The 22,150-nt window shown below is 38.5% G+C and overlaps 1 pseudogene; it reads right to left on the reverse strand.

Annotated features, from left to right (window-relative positions):
* Nucleotides 1–2,745: 2,745 nt before the first annotated feature.
* LOC122452782 lies at nt 2,746–3,365 on the reverse strand (annotated as a pseudogene).
* Nucleotides 3,366–22,150: the final 18,785 nt, after the last annotated feature.

Consider the following 22,150-nt stretch of genomic DNA (forward strand, 5'->3'; position numbering starts at 1 on the left):
CTTTCTTTCATACAGTTTTCCCTTTTTAAAATAGCTCTAGATCCCCCATCATCATCAAAGTATAGTGTATTATTCAGTGCCTATGCTGGTGTACCTCAATTTCCTATAGAAAGAGTTAGCTATGACTTCATCAATGTTCAAGGTCAATTTTGATAAGGTAACATAGTTTTTTTTTTTTTCTTTTCTTCTCATTCTGTTCTTTCTCTGAATCTTTTCTTCTCATCACGAACCAGATGCCACGTAGGGTGATAATCAAATTGAGAAGTGAAATACAAAGAAAAAGGCAATATGACTTTTACAGCCCTAAGAGAGTTTATGAGCCAAATGAAGAAAGAATCCAGACATTATACCTAGTGAATGCCCAGGAGGATAAAAAGGACAACAACCTCAACCAATAAAGCACAGTAACTACAGAAGCTTTTCCACATCACAACACACCCTGACCTTACTCGGAGAGCTTTTCGTTACTTAATCTTTTCATGGATGTCTTATGCACCAGAGGGGACAAGAGCAAGAACAGAATAAGCCATAGAGTTTCAGAGAGAATAAAGTACAGAGACTCAGAGGAAAAAGAAAATAATTTTTTATTTTTTAAAAAAGAGGCAAGTTTTGACAAAAAGGAAATGGGAACAGGAATGGAGATGGAAATGCCATATGAAAACTGCATATCCAGGGAGAAATATGGGAATACACACAGTGCTTAGGAGATGACAATAAGCACCATTCTACTCTGAAAGGAGAAACCAAAAGAAAAAAAAAATCAGAGAACATGTGGGAAAATACATAGAAAGCACCTGAAAGGATGAACCTGGAAAGAAGAAAAGAGCTTAAATTCACATTTGAGTGAAGAAAGGCTTTCTTCCTTTTCAAAATCCCCATGCCCGACCAGCAGCAGTCTTTGTGGTATTCACACCTCCATCCCCATTGCCCCGTCTTTTGACATTTATTTTCATTCAAATAGGCTGCAAATCACCCTTACTAGAAACTTGCCAAATCGTATTTCAAAAGTCTGTAAGAGATGATGCTCTTGTCATATTGTCTTGGGACTGGCTGTTAGGCCGCAGAGCTTTAGGCTCTGCCTCAAGAGCCACAGCAGCAGGGGGCAGGCTGAAAGTCAGCTCACCAGGCTAATCTGAGCTAAGGGCTCAGATTTCTTCCTCAGGCAACCCAGTTGGCTTTGCCAGCTTTGTGGCACAAACTGAATCTCTAGTCCCAGCCAGCTGTCGAAGAGCTGCCAATGGCCAAAGGATGTCTGGGCTCTTATACAGCCTGATGATTCCGCACAGTTTAGCCCAGAGAGCATCATAGCTACAACAACAGGGAGGATCAGGATTAGAACCCAGTGTCCTGGTTCAAAAAAGCGCTTTCACTTCGGAGGTGAGATTTCTGGAGTCTAAGCATGGTTAAGTAAGGCTTACAAGAGAACTTTCATTTACTGGGAGAATACTGTTTGGGCAACTGTTTTTTTTTTTTTTTCCTTTCCTTCTTTCCTACCTCAATTAGATGGATGAGGTTTTCTGGGCTTTTTTTCTCCTGGTCCTCTTGTCCTCCCATCACCCTATACTGGTTTGGAAGCTATGATGTTTCATTTCTTTTAGTGATTTCCATTAATTGAAAAAAAATACAATGGGATTTTTCAAACACATATAAACAGAGTGAACAGAATAAATTTCCCAACGTACCTATTGCCTAGCTTCATCAGATATAAATAAACTGCCAATTTTGCTCCACCTTTGATTATTTCAAAGAAATCCCAGAGAGTACCTCAATTTATCTACACATATGTTACTATGTCTCTCTAAAAGATAAGGACTCTTTTAAAAATATATACATAATCACAATGGTAGTACCACACCTAAAAATATTAAAAATAATCCTTTTATATTCTCAAATACCCAGTCAGTGTTCATACTTCCCGGATGGCCTTCATTTGTCATCCTTTTTTTTTTTTGGCAGTTCACAGTTGTTTGGGTCAGTATCTAAGTAAGGTCCATACACTGCAATTCTTCAGTAAGTGTTTCAGTCTCTCTCTCCTTTCTCTCTGTTGCCATTCTTTCTGTTTTTATCTTGTAATTTGCTCTGTTTGTTTCTCCCAAGTGTGAGTTTATTTCAAAATTATGAAGATCTATATATTTTTATTACATATAATAAAGCAATCTTTAGCTTAAAGTAAAAACTTTCACATTTAAAGTTTTTGTTTTAAAAAGGTATTTTTAAAATGTAGACACTTAAAAACCACCCAAAAAGAATATATCTTGCAGTATAGGCTTATCCTTAAATATTCACATCCCAAATGCTGTTTAGAAAAGATTTGAAAACTGGCTAAAAGTCATTTACAATTGGCAATGATTAAAATCCCCTTGTCTCTGGAAGAGCAGATTAATGACACATAATGAATTTACTGTCACAGCATTTAACAGTTTAATCAGCATGTAGTTTTTATCAGTATACAAAATGGTCTTAGATGGTCAGTGCAGTTGTTCTGTAGTGAATACTGTATCAGGAAAAGTACACTTCACCAAAAAGAGAACATAAAACAAACAAACAAAAAAACCCAGAACATCAACTTTCTTTTTTTTTCTTTTTATTTTTATTTATTTATTTTTTTTATTAGTTGGAGGCTAATTACTTCACAACATTTCAGTGGGTTTTGTCATACATTGATATGAATCAGCCATAGATTTACACGTATTCCCCATCCCGATCCCCCCTCCCACCTCCCTCTCCACCCGATTCCTCTGGGTCTTCCCAGTGCACCAGGCCCGAGCACTTGTCTCATGCATCCCACCTGGGCTGGTGATCTGTTTCACCATAGATAGTATACATGCTGCAGAACATCAACTTTCAAATGGCCTTTTCAAAGAGTTTCCTTCTTTACAAAGAGTTTTCAGCTCAGGAGAGAAGAACAGCACTTAATTACTGCACCCCTTGTATATGGGATGTATGGCAGACTATACCAAGTCGTCGACGGGAACTGCAATATGCAGAATAATATAGCCATTCCCTTTTTATGCCACCAAAAAGCAGTGCACAGTGTGAGCACCAAACCCAAAAACATAATAATCATTGGAAACAATCTCGTTGTTTCAAACATTTTCTTCAGTTGTTTCATGGGTCCCATTAAAAAGCATGAACTGGCTAACGCAGCAGTATCTCCAAAGGTATAAAACACCAAAAAGCTTTATGCCTCCAGGGAGCCACAGCAATCCAGTTCCAAGGATGGAGAAGATGCCGGTAACAACGCGTATCGCAAACCACTTCAGCCTGGTGTTGAAACTAAGGGATAAGGCATCAAGGACCTGCACGGTCAGGCCCCGCTCCCTGTTGTCCTGGATTCTCAGGACCCACAGCAGCTTCTCCATGTTCCCGCTCTCGGATCACAGCAGCGGCAGCTGCCCTGCCTGCCCCTCTCGCCTGCTGAGAAATCTTGTAATTTGTTTTTTAAGTGAAGAAACTTTTTTTTTTTACCTACGAAGTTTCCCACATTCTATGTTTTGCTGACTGCATCCTTTAATGTTTTGTAAGAAAATATATTCCACTGTCTCTTATGTTTCCTGTGAAATTATAGTTAGATCTAAAGTATGGAGCAGATTCAGGGCTTTGTTTATTTATATGTGTGGTGGTGTTGGCAAGATAGCTTCATGGATGGAGCTGCGCACATGTATCAGGGGACATATAACGTTCAATTATGACATTACGATATTGATGGTCACTACCCTAGAATCAGTTTATTAGAGGATAAAGATGATCATATATTTTTCTTTTTGCTTCTTTATTAGCTGGGATTTTTTTTTTTTTCTTTCTGGTAGAAAAAACATTTCCCCCAGCAAATATTGAGTTACACTGAAATACAGATAATATGGGAAAAAGAGGATAAGTTCTTAATTCTATTAATCACATTTTTAATTAGCTGCTTCTAGCTTCCTCTCAAGGTGATCAATAAAACTGGGAGTCTGTATTTGTGGGTGGGGAGGGGAAGAATCTCACTGTGAACTAATGGATTCAAACATAAACTGTAAGCAAATAAATAAAATGGTGTGGTTTAAACCAATAATTTTGGAGTCGTTTGTAACATGGCAGTACATAACTGCAGCAGTCCCCTTTCATTTAAAGAGAAAGCTTTGTGAATAAAGGTGTTCATTAAAGCAATCTGTCTTTATCCTTTTTGCTGTACCCATGAGCTAGTATTCCATCCTTGATGGGCAGATGGCTTCGCCGTTAGTTTTAGAAATCACTCCCCATTTGTGCACATCCAGGTTGCCTGATCAGTCCGTGTTACCCTCATGTCTTGTTTGGCATTACTGCCTCATGGATCATGCACTACAGTTGCCTCTCAAGAGGCAGTCCCTTGCCCATGGCCAGGTTATCTGGTTTCTGCCATTGCTTCTAATTCACTAGTGACTCATTTATTTCAAATCAGATGTCCAGGAGGCTCTTTTCCTGAAGACAGAACTTTAAGCAAAACTGGTCAGTCTCTTTCAGTCACAAAAAAAAGCCATATTTAATTTGCAGGATACTTTTGATATTACTAGAACTGTATTCCTGTCCGAATGACAATGATTTGTGTGCAATTTCATTTGAGTATGAGGCACTGACATACAGCTTTCTTGATAACCAGTCTCTGGAAGCCTATGGATTGATGGTAGCGCTAAACAGAATAATATTCTTACAGTAAATTTTTTTGTTTGTTTTTTTTTTTAGAGTAAAATTTTAATGGCTGTGTCTAGAGACTTCTTGAGTATCCAGATCTCCAACATTTTGTAATGAAGACACAACTAGGTTTGTTTACTAGCTAAGTGATTCTCACCCACCAGCTTTCAAGCTTGGCTGATTCTTTTCTGCAAAGTACTTTAAAGGCATCATCTCATCTAACTCTCACAAAATCCCTAGGAAATGGGATTCCTGATTACAGACAATAATACACCAGCACTTTTCAGGTCACCTGCAAATAGCAAAGTTGTAAAAGTTAAATCAAAATGTGCTAGGGGTTTGCCCCACTGACTCTAGTCTGAGTATAGATCACTCTTGTCATCAAGGTATGTTGGAACCCTAACTAGGCACTAAGAGGGCTACTAAAAAGGTATAAAACAGAACCTGTAACTTTGGGGGTCTTAGCCCTTTAAACTGTTAGGTAAATGAATGACACACACTTGCTGACTGCTCTGTGGACACTCCCAGGGTTCTGATGTGTATAAATTCCCCAGACGTGAAGGGGGGAAAAAAAAGCTAATCCTAGGCAGAGAAGCTGGGGAGAGAGAAGCAGAAGAAAGAAAACAAAGAAGAAAGAAGGCTCCTTGACATAGTAAGACTTATCCATAGACCACAGTATATATAACTCAGGCCAGAAGGAAATATAGATTTACATTGCTTCTTTCTATGTGTTCTACTGTAGTACCATAAGATTGTAGCAAGAAAGGAAGAACAACAAGAAAAACACTGAAACACCATAACAACAATGTTCTGATAGGCAGCTTATCCCCCTGATGGTGATGTTTTCTTTGATCAAGTTGCTCACGTTATGATTGAGAGGGAGGGTGGCTGTGGGGTGGAGGTAGTGAGTATACCCAGGAATAGTTCTTAGAAATCCTTGATCAGGTTCAGTAGCATCTTGCTAAACCTCCAGCCTGGTAATTTATATACAGTTTATGCAAAAACACAGACAAACTCTCCTGCCCTGGTTTTTTAGCAAAGAGAAGGCAGCTTATAGCTTCAGAGAAAGCTCACATTACAAAGACTTCATTACTTTTACAAAATATGCACCCAAGGACATTTACTAGTGTATTGAGAGCTATTATCATAAATAATTAAAACTAAACTATTCTACTCTAAATAAATGTATAAAGTACATTGGGTGATTCCGAGCACTAAGCTTTCTCAATACACTGTTTTGTAGACTTACAATGCAAGAACCCACCCAGGCCATTAAATTCACATTCCTGGTTTTTCCAGAGAGATTTTATAAAGCAAATTTAGATGGGGCACAAGAACTTAGGACATAGAACTCATATTTTCTAATTGGTCCTTTTATCCTACAGTAGTTATTTACAAGGAAGTGAAAATGTTTATAGACAGCTTTGCAGAAAGGACTCTCACAATAGTATTTTGCACAAATACTCTGATGCACAGTTCAAAAAGCCCATGTGTCAAGCAACATGACATTTCTTAAGCACCACTGCTGTCTTGGAAGCCATTGTAATTTGTGTTGAGGAGTTTCCTTCTGAAGTCTTTCCTTCCTACTCAAACAATATAAAATGAACAGACATCACAAATTTACAATATGACTGAAAGGATTTCCTATGCTCATGAACCTAACATGCACTCTGATATGTTGCTCAAACAGTAAACTGGATATCTAATAACTGCTTGACTTGCTCCTACATTAGTCTTTGAGGAGACTGAGGTTGCCTTGACAGTGAAAAGCTATTTTAGGGTTGATTTCTATAGGCAGGATTCTCCACATTTGGTTGGTCAACTTCCAGGCTTATCCTGATTTGAATCTTCTGAAGATGAGTCTTTTTCTGGGGCTCTGAGATATCCCAGAAACCTTGAGGTCCTCTAGAGTTATTCTAACCCAGTTAAATTCTCAAATCTGAGCTTTAATTCAAAAGCAGCTTGCAAAGAATCTAACCGAGATTTTTACTTCTGGGGTCTCTTTAAGCCAAGCTAGAGCTCTTCTTCCTCCATCCCTCTTCAATCTTTACACTTGGCAGAAACCTGCTGAAGAACTCAGGCTCTGTATTTTGCAGCTCTGTTACCTAAAGACTGTAATCACTCATGTAAATCAAAAGAATTCATACCAGACTTTAGGAAAACTCATGTCAAATAAACATCATTTTCATAAGTTAAATTAACAACTACAGGATAAGCAAAGACATTAGAGAAGATTGATATGGTACAGAAAGTAAAAAAGTTTCTCATTCTTGTCTGACTCTTTGTGACCCCATGGACTGTAGCCCACCAGGCTCCTCTGTCCATGGAATTCTCCAGGGAAGAATACTGGAATGGGTTGTCATTTCCTTCTCCAGGGGATCTTCCCAACCCAGGTCTCCCGCACTGCAGGCAGATTCTTTACCATTTGAGCCAGCAGGTGCGGACTTCATTTTATATATCCTGAAGCTCAGTATCAGTAATCAGAGATAGCATAGCAAAATGAAGTACAAGCTTCATTTTGCCCAAACTGTTAAACCCATTCTCTCTCAGTTTTTTCATGAAAGTTGCACTTATTGTGGTCTTCTGACTTGCCCTGTTTCCTTCCACTTCAACCATGTCACCCACCACCAGCCTGAGCAGGATCATAGTAGTTTAGGATGTTCAAACACGTGTTGAGTCCACCCTCTGGTCTTGATTTTTGGCTTATTCTTTCTCCTTCCCTACAACATTTGAGAGAAATACATAACCCTGAAGACATATTTGGGTTAACTGTATCAAAATGGCTCAATAAACACATCACACTTCAGACTTCCCTGGTGGTCCAGTGGTTAAGAATCTGCCTGCCAATGCAGGGGACATGGGTTTGCTAAAGGTCCAGGAAGATTCCACATGCCACAGGGCAACTAAGCCCATGCACCACAACTACTGACGCTTGCAAGCCCTAGACCCTGTGCTCCATTCTAAAGAGGCCCACACACACTGAAAGTAGAGAGCAGCCCCCGCTCACCACAGCTAGAGAAAGCCCATGTGCAGCAACAAAGATCCAGCACAGCCAAAAACAAGTAAACACAGTTTTTAAAAAGATCAATTTAAGAAGTGTCACATTGGGCAGATCTGTATTCCATCGTATGTAAGATGTTCTATCATCCATACCATCATGGACTGTAAGTAAGAGGAGCATCATCAAAAGGTGACCAACCAGAAGGCAAAACCACCAGGGTACATGACGAGAAGCTGAGGAGTAGGGGCACGGATTTCAGGGGCACTGAAAAGCCTTCTCAACCCAAACTGTCTTCTATTATTGGTTCCTATCACAGACTGTTTCCACCATGGTGTTTGAAAAACGTCACCTTACCCTCCCTTTGGGCTAAATAAGGTTAGAAAAATATGTGGCACCCCCCCCCCCCGCCCACCGCCATCACTCCCCATTCCACTCTCAGGGTAGACAGCACTAACCCACTATGATTTTCTGTTCTGCTAAATGCAAAAGTGTCACTCAGACAGCCACTACCAACTGTTGGTGTTAGCCTTCTAGAAGAAGCTGCTTGCTATTCTGAGATTAAGGCTTTGAAGTCTTAAAAACTAAATGAAATGTCAGACATAATGTCATTCTCGGGCATAAAAACTGTAAATCTCAAATGTTTGTATTAACAGATTATAAGACCTGCAAAAATGGGAAAGTATTTGGCAGTGAAGAAAGAAAGGAAATGTCGGGATATGAATTGGGGGCAAGGAGTAGCTCTCTGTAAAATATTCTGAAAATGGGAAGATTAGTCTGCAATATGAATAATCACTCTCTCCACTGTCTGTCTGCTACAGATGAAGTTTTCATAAAGCAGTAATTTTTCAGAATGAAAACATTAAGATTTTCAATCCATTTGTTACTCAGTTTTACTTAATCAGAGACTAAGATATAGTGTGTTTTTATAAATACTTAAAATGTAGACAGAATGGAGAGATCAAGAAATTATCTTATTTTCAACAGTAAGTTTTCCATTCTCACCTCTCCTGTCAAGTTTGTCCTGTTCTACAAGTGCAAAAGTGAAGAAAACTGTTGAAGGACAAGTTCAGAAGGCAGAAAAGTATGACACAGGGTGAACACATAAAGCCTGGTGAAAATAAAAGTCAAAGAATCTTAGCATAATTACAGCAGCAGGAGCTTTTCCTATCAGGGAGAGGCTGAACCTTCCAGTGTTTAAAGTTGGAAATCTGCAATTTGGGGGACTGCTTCTGAATTCTGGGTGGGGGCAGGGAACTGGAATTTGTCCTTAAGTCAAGTCCTCATTTCTCTTCAGGAAGTACCACTTTGGTAAGTGTTTTAGGACAAGGTCGGTTACACCCACCTGGATTAATCCATCTGGGCTGCTGTAACAAAACAGCACAGACTTCCTCCTTGACCACATTTTAGACTCCTTGGAATCTCTTCTGGACTCATGGTCAACTGTGGCCCCCAACTTCGCTGTACAGCCTAAATGTATCAAGAATCCTGTTAAGTCAGTGTAGAGAGAATCTCCCACCCGTGATAACAGATCACCATCGCCTGCCTTTAACAAGAAACCTGTTAAGTCAGTTTAACAACAATCCCCCTACTCTTGATGCCTCCTCATTAATCTTCTACCCAGGGACTCATCCCCTGGACCCCCTGCCCACTCCTTGGCTATAAATCTCTACTCATTCTTACTGCATTTAGAGTTGAGCCAGTCTCTCTCCCCTACTGCCATAGTCTTGATCACCTATCAAAATAGTCCTGAATAAAGTCTTTATTACTGTTTTAACAGGTGTAGGAACAACTTTTTCTTTGACACTTATGGTGCTACAACTTAGATGTGATCAGATTCATCATCAGACCCTTGGGCTGGAAGTTCTTGCCTCTTTGTTTCAAATGGTGATTTATTCTCTGACTCCTGGGCTGGAAATTTGTTTCCTAGCTCCTTCTGAAGCCTCTTTGTTCTCTCTGTTTGATTCCTACTTCTCCCACAGAACCTCTCAGTTGACTGAAACCACTTGCTAACTACATGCTCCACCATTACTGGACTAACTGTACACTTCCTTTCTTGTTGGCATGATATGATGAAGGATAATTTGAAACCAAGGATCTCTCTGAACTGACTCATCTAAGACTTCTCCCTTTCCATCACTTCTCTTTCACCACTTTCCCTTTCCCTTCATTCCTTGAATCTTTTGATAAATCCACCTTCAAACAATGCCTTCTTCACTCCTCTACTTAACCCTCTTAGAACTTCTCTTTCCTGTCTAGGCCCTCAACTCCCTACAGTCAGTAGAATTTTAAGCCTCTGGCCCCTATGTGGGCTCTCAAGGGACTCAGGGATCCCCAGAAGCAACTACCTGAGGAAGAAAAGAAAAAAAAAAAAAAGAAAGGCTAATTTTAAACAGACTGGGTATTGTATCCACTCAGATGAGCCTTGGAAACATTTAGACAACTGACTGAATATTCCCTCAGTCTCTCACCTAAAGTTCATTCCACAACCTCCTTTTTTTTTTTTTTTTTATTGAAGGATAATTGCTTTACAGAATTTTGTTGTTTTCTGCCAAACCTCAACAAGAATCACCCATAGGTATACATATATCCCCTCCCTTTGAATTTCCCTCCCATCTCCCTCCCCATCCCACCCCTCTAGGTTGATACAGAGCCCCTGTTTGAATTTCCTGAGCCATACAGCAAATTCCTGTTGGCTATCTATTTTACATATGGTGATATAAGTTTCCATGTTACTCTTTCCTTACATCTCTCCCTCTCATTCCCTCTCTCCATGTCCATAAGTCTATTCTCTATGTCTGTTTCTCCATTGCTGCCCTGTAAATAAGTTTTTCAGTACCATTCTTCTAGATTCTGTATATGTGCATTAGATTATGATATTTATCTTTCTCTAACTCACTTCACTCTGTATAATAGGTTCTAGGTTCATCCTCCTCATCAGAACTGACTCAAATGTGTTCCTTTTTATGGCTGAGTAATATTCTATTGTGTATATGTACCACCACTTCTTTACCCATTCACCTGTCGATGGACATCTAGGTTGCTTCCATGTTCTAGCTATTGTAAATAGTGCTGCAATGAACAATGGGATACATGTGTCTTTTTCAATTTTGGTTTCCTCAGGGTATACACCTAGGAGTGGGATTGCTGGGTCATATGGTGCTTCTATTCCTAACTTTTTAAGGAATCTCTATAGCATCTTCCATAGTGGCTACATCAATTTACATTCCCACCAACAGTGCAAGAGTGTTCCCTTTTCTCCACACCCTCTCCAGCATTTATTATTTGCAGACTTTTTGATGATAGCCATTCTGACTGGTGTGAAGTGATATCTCATTGTGGTTTTGATTTGCATTTCTCTAATAATGAGCAATGTTGAGCATCTTTTCATGTGTTTGCTAGCCATCTGTATGTCTTCTCTGGAGGAATGTCTGTTTTTCCCACTTTTTGATTGGGTTGTTTGTTTTTCTGGCATGGAGTTGTATGAGCTGCCTGTATATTTTGGAAATTAATCCTTTATCAGTTGTTTCATTTGCTATTATTTTCCCCCATTCTGAGGGTTGTCTTTTCACCTAGCTTATAGTTTCCTTTGCTATGCAAAAGGTTTTAAGTTTATTCAGGTCCCACTTGTTTACTTTTGCTTCTATTTCCATTACTCTAGGAGAGGGGTCATAGGAGATCTTGCTTTGATTTATGTCATTGAGTGTTCTGCCTATGTTTTCCTCTAAGAGGTTTATAGTTTCTGGTCTTACATTTAGGTCTTTAATTCATTTTGAGTTTATCTTTGTGTATAGTGTTAGGAATTGCTCTAATTTCATTCTTTTACATGTAGCTGTCCAGTTTTCTCAGCACCATTTATTGAAGAAGCTGTCTTTGCCCCATTGTATATTCTTGCCTCTTTTGTCAAAACTAAGGTACCCATAGGTGCATGGGTTTATTTCTTGGCTTTCTATCTTGCTCCATTGGTCTATATTTCTTTTTTTGTGCCAGTACCATACTGTCTTGATGACTGTAGCTTGGTAGTGTAATCTGAAGTCAGAAGGTTGATTCCTTCAGCTCCATTCTTCTTTCTCAAGACTGCTTTGGCTATTTGGGGTCTTTTGTGTTTCCATATGAATTGTGAAATTTTTTGTGCTACTTCAGGACTTCCCTTGTGGCTCAGCTGGTAAAGAATCTGCCTGCAATGCAGGAGACCTGGGTTTGACCTGGGTTGGGAAGATCCCCTGGAGAAGGGATGGCAACCCACTCCAGTATTCTGGTCTAGAGAATTCCATGAACTGTATAGTCCATGGGGTTGTAAAGAGTCAGACACGATTGAGCAACTTTCACTTTCCCTTTGTGCTAGTTCTGTGAAAAATGCCATTGGTAATTTGTTAGGGATCACACTAAATCTGTAGATTGCATTTGGTAGTATAGTCATTTTCACAATATTGATTCTTCCTTCCCAGAAACATGGAATATCTCTCCATCTATTTATATTATCTTTGATTTCTTTCATCAGTGTCTTATAATTTACTGTGTACAGTTCTTTTGTCTTCTCAGGTAAGTTTATTCCTAGATATTTTATTCTTTTTGTTGCAATGGTGTATGGGATTGATTCCTTAATTTCTCTGATTAGTCATTGTTAGTATATAGAAATACAAGTGATTTCTGTGTATTGATTTTGTATCCTGAGACTTTGCTAAATTCACTGATCAGCTCTAGTAATGTTCTGATAGTGTCCTTAGGGTTTTCTATGTACAGTATCATGTCATTTGCAAATAGTGAGAGCTTTACTTCTCCTCTTCCAATCTGGACTCCTTTAATTTCTTTTTCTTTTCTGATTTCTGGAGCTAGGACTTCTAGAACTATGTTGAATAATAGTGGTGAAAGTGGACACTCTTGTCTTGTTCCTGATCTTAGGGGGAATGCTTTTAGTTTGTCACCATTGAGAATAATGTTTCTTGTAGGCTTATCATATATGGCCTTTACTATGTTGAGGTAGGCTCCTTCTATGCCCCCTTTTTTGAGCGTTTTAATTATAAATGAGTGCTGAATTTTGTCAAAGACTTTATCTGCATCTATTGGGATGGTCATGTGGTTTTTATCTTTCAATTTGTTACTATGGTGTATCACATTGATTGATTTGCACATATTGAAGAAGCCTTTCATTCCTGGAATAAACCCAACTTGATCATGGTGTATGAGCTTTTTGATATGTTGCTGAATTCTGTTTGTGAAAATTTTGTTGAGGATTTTTGTATCTATGTTCATCTGTGATATTGGCCTGTAGATTTCTTTTTGTGTGTTGTCTTTGGTTTTGGTATCAGGGTGATGGTGGCCTCATAGAATGAGTTTGGAAGTGTTCCTTCCTCTGCAATTTTTGAAAGAGTTTTAGAAGGATAAGCATTAGTGCTTCTCTAAATGTTTGATAGAATTCTCCTGTGAAGCCATCTGGTCCCGGGCTTTTGTTTTTTGGGAGATTTTTGATCACAGCTTCAATTTCAGTGTTTGCAACTGGGTTGTTCAAAATTTCTTTTTCCTTCTGGTTTGGTCTTGGAAGATTGAGCTTTTCTAAGAATCTGTCCATTTTTTCCAGGTTGTGCATTTTATTGCCATGTAGTTGTTCATAATAGTCTCTTATAATCCTTTATATTTCTGCATTGTCTCTTGTAACCTCTCCTTTTTCATTTATAATTTTGTTGATTTGATTCTTTTCTCTTTTTTTCTTGATGAGTCTGGCTAAAGGTTTGTCAATTTTGTTTATCTTCTCAAAGAACCATCTTTTAGTTTTATTAATCTTTACTATTGTTTCTTTCATTTCTTTTTCATTTATTTCTGCTCAGATCTTTATGATTTCTTTCCTTCTATTAATTTTGGGGGTTTTTTGTTCTTCTTTTTCCAGTTGTTTTAGGTGTAAAGTTAGGTTGTCTCTTCGATGTTTTTCTTATTTCTTGAGGTAGGATTGTATTGCTATAAACTTCCCTCTTAGGACTGCTTTTGCTGCATCCCATAGATTTTGAGTTGTCATGTTTTCATTGTCATTTGTTTCTAGAATTTTTTTTTATTTCCCTTTTGATTTCTTCAGTAACCTGTTGGTTATTTAGAAACGTGTTGTTTAATCTCCATGTGTTTGTGTTTCTTACAGTTTTTTTTCTTGTAATTGATATCTAGTTTCATAGCATTGTGGTTGGAGAAGATGCTTGATATGATTTCAATTTTCTTAAATTTACTGAAGTTTGATTTGTGACCCAAGATGTGGTATATCCTGGAGAAGGTTCCACGTGCACTTGATAAGAAGGTGTATTTTTCTGCATTTGGATGGAATGTCCTGAAGATATCAATGAGATTCATCTCATCTAATGTATCATATAAGATTCATTTCCGTATTAATTTTCTGTTTTGATGATCTGTCCATTAGTGTGAGTGGGGTGTTAAAGTCTCCTACTATTATTGTGTTACTGTCAATTTCTCCTTTAGTTAGTGTTTGTCTTATGTACTGAGCTGCTCCTATGCTGGCTGCATAGATATTTACAATTGTTATGGCTTCCTGTTGGATTGATCCCTTGATCATTATGTAGTGTCCTTCCCTATCGCTTGTAATCGTCTTTAGTTTAAGGTCTATTTTGTCTGATATGAGGATTGCTACTCCAGCTTTCTTCTGCTTCCCATTTGCATGGAATATATTTTTCCATCCTCTTGCTTTCAGTCTATATGTGTCTTTAGGTCTGAGGTGGGTTTCTTGTAGACAACATATATATGGGTCTTGTTTTTGTATCCATTCAGCCAGTCTGTGTCTTACAGTTGGAGCATTTAATCCATTTACATTTAAAGTAATTATTGATACATATGTTCCTATTGCCATTTTCTTAATTGTTTGGGGTTGATTTTTTAGATCTTTTTTCTTCTCTTGTATCTCTTGACTATGTAAGTCCCTTTAACATTTGTTGTAAAGCTGGTTTGCTGGTACTGAATTCTCTTAACTTTTGCCTGTCTGAAAAGCTTTTTATTTCTCCATCAACTTTGAATGAGATCCTTGCCAGGTACAGTAATCTTGGTTGTAGATTTTTCACTTTAAATATATCCTGCCATTCCCTTCTGGTCTTTAGAGTTTCTGCTGAAAGATCAGCTGTTAAATGTATGGGGTTTCCCTTTTATGTTATTTTTTGCTTCTCCCTTGCCGCTTTTAATATTCTTTCTTTGTGTTTAATCTTTGTTAGCTTGATTAGAATGTGTCTTGGCATGTTTATTCCTGGGTATAGGACTCTTTGCACCTCTTGGACTTGATTGACTATTTCCTTTTCCATGATGGGGAAATTTTCAGCTATAATCTCTTCAAAAATCTTCTCATACCCTTTCTTTTTCTCTTCTTCTGGACCCCTATAATTCAAATGTTGGTGCGTTTGATATCATCCCAGAGGTCTCTGAGACTATCCTCAGTTCTTTTCATTCTTTTTACTTTATTCTGCTCTTCAGAAGTTATGTTCAGCATTTTATCTTCCAGTTCACTGATTCATTCTTCTGCTTCAGATATTCTGCTATTGATTCCTTCTAGAGTATTTTTAACTTCAGTTAATTGTGTTGTTTGTCTCTGTGTGCTTATTCTTTAATTCTTCTAAGTCTTTGTTAACTGATTCTTTCATTTTCTCAATTTTGTTTTCAAGGTTTTTGATCATCTTTACTATCATTATTCTCAATTCTTTTTCAGGTAGTTTGCCTATTTCTTCATCATTTATTTGGACTTCTGTGTTTCTAGTTTGTTCCGTCATTTGTGTAGTATTTCTCTGCCTCTTCATTATCTTTTTTTTAACTTATTATGTTTGAGGTCTCCTTTTCCCAGGCATCAAGGTTGAATTCTTTCTTCCCTTTGGTTTCTTCCCTCCTAAGGTTGGTCCAGTGATTTGTGTAAGCTTTGTATAGGGTGAGATTTGTGCTGAGTTTCTGTTTGTTTTTCCTCTGATGGGCAAGGCTGAGTGAAGTGATGACTGGGTTAGTATTTTTGTTTTGTTTGTTGTCTATATGAGGCAGCCTGCACAGGGTGCTACTGGTGGTTGGGAGATGCCGGGTCTTGTATTCAAGTGGTTTCCTTTGTGTGAGTTCTCACTATTTGATACTTCCTTGGGTTAGTTCTCTGGTAGTCCAGGGTCTTGGAGTCAGTGCTCCCATTCCAAAGGCTCGGGGCTTTATCTCTGGTCAGGAACGAAGATTCTACAAGTGGTTTGTCATGGCCTTAAGTGAGATTAAAGCAAATATTCAAAAACAAGAAACCAAAGATGGATCCCAGACAAATGGCAATTACAAAATAAGGCAAATAATAATTAAAATAATGTAATATACACATATACATATATACCCATGAGCAAAGTCAAAACAGTCCAAGAAAAATAAAGTACAATAGATTGACCCCGCAAACAAAGGAAATAAAAAATTATATTTACCAGTTAAGAACAAAACTAACTAAAGCACAAAGTGGAAAACAAAACTAAAGCAGGATGCCAAGTGGGGAATAAAGCAACAAAAACAAAACTAACAAATATGTTGAGAGGAAAGGAAAGAAAGAAAGAATAGATATGGAAAGTTAAATAGAGGTAGATGAAGAAGATATATATATGTTAAAGATTAATTGCAAGGGGAAAAGAACAGGAGGAAAGGCAAACAAAAGAATAAACATAGAAAAAATATAATAGGTTAAAAAATTAAAAATTAAAATTATAAAAAAGAGGAAAAAAAATGGAAGAAGAAAGAAAAAATGGAAAACTCTCCAGAGATGCAAAAGCCCAACATAGAGGCAGAGATTTATAACAATAAAAAAATGTGACTGAGGAAAAAAAAATCTCAAAAGCTTAAATAGATATCATAGTGCCAATAAAATCAGCAACTACAGCAGAGAGGGGGAGAAAAGGGGGAAAAAGGGGAAAAAAATCCAAAAGAATCTACAGGACAAGTCAAAACATAAGAATAATAAGTGTTTTTCTTGAGTCACTGCTGCCAGAGTCCTTTCCCTCACTGGGAGTCACAGTCCACCTCACCTCCCTAGGATGCCCTCCTACACTGTGCTGATCTCTGGACCTGCTGTGAGGTCAGCTCAGATTCTCAACTGGTCCTGCTCCTCTGTGTTCTTGCCTCCAATGCCCACAGCTATCAGAACTAGTGTGTTTTCTTTTGTGGGAGCTTACCTTTTACATATTCCATAAATACAGAGTCTGCCTAGTTGATCTTGTGGATTTAATCTGTAGCTTATACAGCTGGTGGGAGGGTTTTGGGCCTTCTTCCTTAGCCACACTGCCCCTGGATTTCAATTGTAGTTTTATTTCCACCTCTGCATGTGGGTTGTCCACTGGGGTTTGCTCCTGAGGCTGCCCTGGAGGACTTGGGTTTGCCCCTGTGAGGGCCAGGTGTGGAGGTGATGCAGCTGCTTGGGTCACAGGGGTTCTGGGAGCACCTGGTACTCAGGGGAGTTGGCAGCTAGGGCAGCAGGAAATATAGTGCTCTAGAAGGGTATGGCAACCAGTATTGGCCAATTTGCTCCAGTATTCTTGCCTGGAGAAACCCCCTCCCTGACAGAGAAGCCTGGCAGGCCACAGTCTACAGCGTCGCCGTTCAGGCACTTAGAGGGCTTCCTTGCCTGGGGTCCTTCCCCATTGTTTGGTGTGTCTGGCACATAGAGAGGCCCCCATGGCTGGGGTCCCACTCTGTAGATCGTTGTGTCAGGCACTTCAAGGGGCACCCTGGATGGGATCCTGCTCTGTAGTTCCCCCCATCAGTCACTTAAAGGGGCACCCTGGGTGGGGTCCTGCTCTGTAGTTCAGTGCATCAGGCATTTCATAGACCAGCCTCTCTACTGTTCATCTGCCAATGCTGGCGTGTTGGGGGAGAGAGGCTATCGTGATGGCTCCACCCCCCACGTATGACTCAGCAGTATCACCTTACTTACATGACTGCCCGGCTTTTCTCCACAGGCATTTCCCATCACAGCCTCCTCTCTCACATCCCCTCAATCCATCTCTCCACAGTCAACAGCAGCCCTCGCCCAGGGATTGCTCCATAATCCCTAAACTCCAGCTCCCAGCGGCTGCACCTTCCAGGGGAATATGTCCCCGTCTGGGGTATGTATGGCTGTGGCAAGGACTGTCTGATTCTCATTCCATTTAGGCTGCCACAGATCAGCTGTTTCACTCTCAGCCTTAAATGTTTCTCCTCTGACTCAGACAATTGCCCCGATGTGGGGATCGGATCCCTGCTTCAGTTCCCTCACCTGCAGAGGGCAGGTCCAGGCCTACTCACGCTCCTATTTCTCCCCCAAGTTCCTTCCTCCTACTGAGTTTTGTGTTGGTCTGTATATTCTCTTCCGCTGGTGAGGTACTCCTGTCTGCTCTCAGCTGATGTTCTGCATGTACTTCTGTGTCTGAAGGTGTATTCCTGATGTATCCATGGAGAGAGACGCACTTCACATCTACCTACTCCTCTGCCATCTTGTTCTCTCTCTACAGCCTCTTTAAAATTACACATCAGAGCAAAAGAAAATCTTAACGTTTCCTCCACAAATATTGGTAAAGTCCTTTAAGCTCTCTATTGAGCAAATAATCTTAACTTTTCCTGTTTGCCAGAAACACAACTCAGATAAAAATATAAAGTGGAGCAACTATTTCATGTAAATCGGTGAGTTCACCTTATTGTGTTTATCAGACTCATCACTAAAATTTCAGAATGGGAGCTATTTGGTCTCATGTCTTAATATTTGTATATGTTTATGTATGTACATATGCCATGTATATGTGATGTTTTTCTACTTCCAGATGGTATTACCAAATTAATTTACACAATCTCATAAAGTAGCTCTCAAATTGGTTTAAAGACCTTATATAAATAAAATATTCTTAAAATTCTCAGAAATATAGAAACAAACCCAAATGTTTTTGAAATTCATGTAATCTGAGTAAATTTTTGACTAGTCTGGTATCATAAAAATGACTATGTCATCGTGTTAGCATTAAGCATACTTTTTATTTTACTTGGGTCAAATAAGGTAATAGTATATCTATTAGATGTTTAAGACTATAAAAATTATAAGAACAAATGGACAAGATGCAATATAAATAAATTTTGTGATATCCGTTATCCATTACTTTACACATATCAAGCATAGCAGTAAAACAAAAGAACCCATGTATTTAACTTTAATAGGTTTTGCATTTGTGATACATGCCTAACATGCATATGCTATAAAAATAGTTAAGAAGGAAATAACTTGAGATAATGATTAACTTTGTTTAATAACATATCTGCCTGAAAATAGTTTCCAAAGTCTTTCTGGTAACATGTAAACTTTGAGTTATGCTAAGTTAAGTAACAGATATGTGCTAAATATCTAGATCATTTCTAAGATAAACTACTGAAACATTCATTACCAAACACAAGGTTACATACTTTTGGCTTTTTATTTTATATGGAACACAGAAGCTAAACATATTTGGATTTGTTAATAAACATGCTTTTTTTTTTTTTGGCCACATTGAAAAGTTGTACTATGAGGAAGCTTATACCTATAAAAACTGTAAGATGGGGTGATGGTTAATTTTATGTATCAACTCGACTGGGCTAAGGAATATCCAGATGGCTGGTAAAACATTATTTTTTTGTGTGTCTATGAGGGTGTCTCTGGAAGAAACTAGCCATTGCTTCAGTAGACTGAGCAAAGAAGATGACCCTAACTAATGCTGGTGGGCATCATCTAAATCAACATGGGTCTGAATAGAACAGAAAGGTACAGCTCTTTTTACTTGTGCTGAGACATCCGACTTCTCCTCCTGGACATTAGAGCTCCTACTTCTTGTACTTTTGGCATCAGATTGGGACTTATACCATCCGGCCCTCGATTCTCAGGCCTTTAGACTCAGACTGAATTATGTCAACCTTACCTGGCGCTCCAACTTGGAGATAGCTGACTGTGGGACTTCTTGGTCTCTGTAATTGTGTGAGCCAATTCCTATAACAATTCTTCTCTTATCTATATATATCCTATTGGTTGTTTCTCCGGAAAGCCCTAACTCATAGATTACATATTCATTAAATTCACTAGTCTACAGAATAGTGGTATGTGACAGACAATCATAACTGCCTACTTCCTAATTTTCCTATGTTGAAAAAAGGTTACAGCCTCTCCAATAAGTGGTGCTGAGAAATCTGGACAGCTACATGTAAAAGAATGAAATTAGAATACTATCTAACACCATACACAAAAATAAACTCAAAGCAGATTAAAGACTTAAATGAAAGATAGGACACTATAAAGTTCTTAGAGGAAAACATAGAAAAAACACTCTCTGACATAAATCACCACAAGATCTTTCTTGACGTACTTCCTAAGATAATAAAAATAATAATAAACAATTGTGACCTAATTAAACCTAAAAGTTTTTGCACAGCAAAGGAAACCATAAACAAGATGAAAAGACGACCATCACCATGTGAGAAAATATTTGCAAACAAAGCAACAGACAAAAGATTAGTCTCCAAAATATACAGACAGCTTATGGAGTTATATATCGAAAACACAAACAATCAAAACAAAAATGGGTAGAAGACCTAAACAGACATTTCTCCAAAGAAGACATATAGATGGCCAACAAACACATGAAAAGATGCTCAATATCACTAATTATTAGAGAAATGCAAATCAAAACTACAATGAGGTGTCACTTTACGATGACACCAGAATGGCCATCGTCAAAAAATCTACAAACAAAGGCTGGAGAGGATGTGGAGAAAAGGGTACTGTCTTCTACTGTTGGTAGAAATGTAAATTGGTACAGCCACTGCAGAGAACAGAATGGAGGTTCACTAAAAAACTAAACATAGAACTAACATATGACCCTGCAATTCCACTACTGGGCATATACCCTGAGAAAACTGTAACTCAAAAAGACACATGTACCCCACTGTTTATTGCAGCACTATTTACAATACAGCCAGGACATGGAAGCAGCTTAGATGTCCACTGACAGATGAATGGATAAAGATGTGGTACATATATACAATGAAATACTACTCAGCCACAAAAAGGAATGAAGCGGAGTCACTTGAGGTAATGTGGATGAACGCAGAGCCTGTCGTACAGAGTGAAGTATGTCAGAAAGAGAAAAACAAATACTGTACACCAGCAAATATACGTGGAATCTAGAAAAATGGTACTGATGAACCTATTTGTAGGGAAGGAACAGAGGCACAGATGTAGAGAATGGACTTGTGGACACAGGTGGGGAAGGAGAGGCGGGGGACGAATTGAGAGAGTAGCACTGACATAAATACACTACTATGTGTAAGAGAGCTAGCTGGTGGGAAGCTGCTCTATAGCAGAAGGAGCTCAGCTCCCTGCTCTGTGAAGGCGTAGAGGGGTGGGATGGGAGCGTGGGAGGGGGACTCAAAGTGGGGGGATATATGTATCACATGGCTGATTCACAATGTTGGCATATTCTCTTTTTTTTTGGCCTGACAGCATGTGGGATCTTAGTTCTCTGACCCAGGGATGGAACCCATGCTCCCTGCACCGCAAGCACATTCCTAACCACTGGACCGCCAGGGAAGTCTGATTCATGATGCTGTACTATTCATGATGCAGAAACTAACACAACATTGTAAAGCAATTACATTTCAAATTTTTTTTAAAAATCAATTTTATGGAATTCCCTGGTGGCACAGTGGTCAGGGGTCTGTGCTTCCATTGCCAGGGCCTGGGTTAGATCCCTGGTCCGGGAGCTAAGATCCCACATGCTACACAGCATGGCCGAAAATAAAGAAAGAAAGAAACTTTTAAAAATGTCACTAATGGCTAAGAATCATCGTATGTAAGTAAAACTACTACAGACAATAATGATGAAGAGAAATAACTTTGCCTGAAAAGAAGGAAATTGTAGGAGTAGTTTTGTTCAGGGAAGAAGAGTAATTTTGTCCTAAATTAAATGACCGGTTGCTCCAGTATGAGAAAAGGGAAAGTGTAAGACAAAAATTGAAAGACTATAAAGTTTTTCTGTGGAAAGTCTGCAGAAAAGGAATCTTGAAAAGGAAGTCTTATCTCATGTGGTCAAAGCAGACTCAGATTGGATGTGCTTATTTATAAGTTTCTTAATGAACTTTGATATCAAAAGAATACTGATGCAAAAATAGAATTTGATTTTCTCTCTGCTGAAAATGGTAAGATTTTTTTAGATTGTTGTTCTGCTCTTAAGAGATTGTAAATCTTTTTCTTTACCTTTTGCATAATATGCTTAAAGAAAACAAGATTTTGTGTCATATCAGAATTTTCCTGTGCTTTATGTAAACATTTATCACACTCTTGACTATTTATGAAGACCAAGTCTTCTCATTTTTTAAAAGAGCCGAAAAGGTTTTTTACAATCATGTTACCTTCTATAGTTATTTTTGAATTATTTTGTCACTTTGTTTAAATAGGTAGCTCAGTATCATTTCACAGTGATTTATGATTTTTTTGATTTATGATCTTATTTAATCAAGTGTTCAATTGAA

Source organism: Cervus canadensis, chromosome 1 (genome assembly GCF_019320065.1).
Source record: "Cervus canadensis isolate Bull #8, Minnesota chromosome 1, ASM1932006v1, whole genome shotgun sequence".
NCBI classification, from domain to species: Eukaryota; Metazoa; Chordata; class Mammalia; order Artiodactyla; family Cervidae; genus Cervus; species Cervus canadensis.